General features: G+C 36.0%; 1 long non-coding RNA gene across 2 annotated transcripts in view; it reads left to right on the forward strand.

Annotated features, from left to right (window-relative positions):
* Positions 1-2,254: 2,254 nt before the first annotated feature.
* The window catches only part of LOC106457996, a 24,764-nt gene continuing 24,232 nt past the window's right edge, over positions 2,255-2,786 (forward strand). Inside the window, exon 1 of one of the 2 annotated variants that reach the window (XR_001290747.2) lies at positions 2,255-2,311. This is a non-coding gene — a long non-coding RNA (uncharacterized LOC106457996). The remainder of the gene's footprint in view (positions 2,312-2,786) is intronic. The other variant, XR_002610288.1, reaches the window with a different exon arrangement.

Consider the following 2,786-nt stretch of genomic DNA (forward strand, 5'->3'; position numbering starts at 1 on the left):
AGTACCATTGTATGTAACAAAACATAAAAACACCGGCTGACGTACCCGTCCAACGTGTATAATACGTCAGGTATGGTGACAATCAGTCAGGTATTTCGTCAGTTTTCAGCAGACACACACAGATACCTTTGTGAAATAATGGCTTAGATTAGTGAACGTCTACTTTTCAATATTAATGTACGTAATTATCTTTTTATGTTCGTTTTTTTATAAAAAAATCATGTGAAATTGGGCTCTTAAATCTATAATATAAATACATTATTTAATATTCTTTATTATCTGTCCATAATTAGAGGTCATTATTATATATCACGACTTGTTTGAATACCTACCATAATATCTTGTAATAACTTATGTCGATGAACAAAGAACAATACTTAGTTCAGAAATACCTTGTTTTTTCTTGAAGGAAATGAAATTTTCCACTCACTTTTTCTTATTAATTGTTACATGTCCTACTATATTTCAATCACAATTGTAACACATTTGGATAATACACTATCCTACCAAAAGTCATGAGATACACCTCTGGTTGCAGGAAAATGGATGTAATGACGAAATTTGCAAATAGTTTGGCCTAGAATGGTGATCAGCGATTCGCTCGAAAGTCATTCCGAGCTTTTACGCCAAACGATAAGTACTCGAAAAGAGCTAACAGAGTTTCAGAGGGGAGGGATAGTTGGATATCAAATGGGGAAAATGTCTATACGTGCAACTGTGCGACAATTAAACATTCCCAGGTCGACAACTGGCAACGTGCTGAAGCAATGGAAGTTCACAGGTGACAATGAGACCAAGAGACGACCAGGTAGGCGTAAAATACTGACTTACAGGAGCCGACGCATCTTGAGAACGCTGGTTATCTAATCTTGCCATCAAATTCTAGAGAATCTGTGTTTGGAGATGCGAGCAACCACAGACAAACCTATAAGTGTTTCCACGACACGTCGAGAGCTGCATGCCATACATTTTCACGGAAAAACTGCTGCCCACTAAGCCGATGATAACAGAAACAAATGCACACCGAACCTGGACCGTGCATCAATGGAAATCGGTCCCGTGGAGCGACGAGTCACGCTACACGATCTTCCAGTCTGATGGACATGTTTGGATATGGAGAATGCCTGGAGAAAGCTTATTGCCTAAGTGTGCTCTCGCAACAGTTAAGTTTGGAGGTGGCGGTATCATGATCTGGGGGTACTTCTCGTGTATGGACTAAGTCCACTGATTGCAGCGCATGGATCCATGAATGATAATTCCTACATTGACGTTCTGAACAATTCTGTGTGTCCTACATTGTGACAATTTTATGGTACCGGCCCTTACATCTCCAACATTATAACGCTCCATGTAACAAAGCAAGGATTGTGAACGCATGGTTTGAAGAGAATAACATCTGAACAATGCAGTGGCCAGTCCAGAGCCCCGACCTCAACCAGATAGAACATCTTTGGGATGAACTGGAATGCAGAAAATTAGGGCAAGGCCAACATAGCCCTCTTCAGTAATGGTGCCTGTTAATGCTTTAAAGGAGGAGTGGAGCACAATACCACCAGTTTTCTATCAGAAAATAGTAGAAACACTCTTCCACGACGCATTGAAGCAGTCATTAAGGTCAAAGGTAGGCCAACACGCTAATCATTTCTTGGAGTAAAGACATGTTTTATTCATAACTAACCGTGTCCCTTGACTTTTGGTAGTGTAGTGTTTATCCTCTGTGAATGACTCTTTATTTTATCTCGATGACTCAGAATATCCTAATAAGTACCTTGTTTTTCATTTATTAACTCTATTGTCAGTCTACTTAAGTACTATTCATTAAAGCAGAGAGAGATAAATACAATTTATGTGTATAGTTTTCAATTGATATCAAATTCGTTCTCGACAAGCTGTAACAACAAATTTTAATTCATCTGCTAAGTATTTTTTTTAAAAATCAGAACCGCATCTCCACCATTATGACCTTTCTCAAAAATCTATTTACTTACAGCACATTTACCATCAGACACTTCAAACTGATAACTTAATTTTGTGAAATATAATAAAATTTTACCTAACTGCAAAATAAATAAAATTGTATTATAATTTGTTTCCTATGTTCTTTATGCTAAATATACAACTTTTTAAATTCTCCATTGAAACCCACAGGAAATTTCAACTTTGTTTCTACCAATCAGAGCCATCGTCGAATCGAGACACGCTATTTGTTCAAATTCCAGCAGAAGAAACTGGTTTACGAAACGTTTTCCCAGAATTCTATGTACAAGTTCTCTCGATTCTCTGTCTTTTGTTGGTGGTCTACGTGATGGTGGTAAGTAATCGTTCTTAATCCGATTGTTCAAAATTGCGAATTCAAACTGAAACACATTTTTGATTTTTTAAAACTTTATTAATATATTTTACATACTTATTTACAGTTTTAGGTAAATAAAAATGTGTCCGAAGTTACATCTTAAACTAAAGTAGTAAATTCCGAATTTTAAATCATTGTTAAAATTAAGCGCACGTTGTGCCTTAGAAAATAAATTATTATTGTTAGTGATTTTGGTTATCTAGTTCAAAAAAATTTCTAGTTAATGTTTCTCAAGTTCTCTAGACTCTAGTTGAACTTAAAAGTTAAATTAAAATATACTGCCATTACTGGTACGTTAAATGATTAATAATATTAATAGTAATAGGTAGGTAAACGACGGAGAACTCCGAAAAGTTTTATTGATGGTGAAACATACCATATTATATTCGATGACGAGGAACCCACTTTGAGACTAATAATGGTTGGAGACGGC

This window comes from Limulus polyphemus, unplaced genomic scaffold, assembly GCF_000517525.1.
Source record: "Limulus polyphemus unplaced genomic scaffold, Limulus_polyphemus-2.1.2 Scaffold401, whole genome shotgun sequence".
Classification (NCBI taxonomy): Eukaryota; Metazoa; Arthropoda; class Merostomata; order Xiphosura; family Limulidae; genus Limulus; species Limulus polyphemus.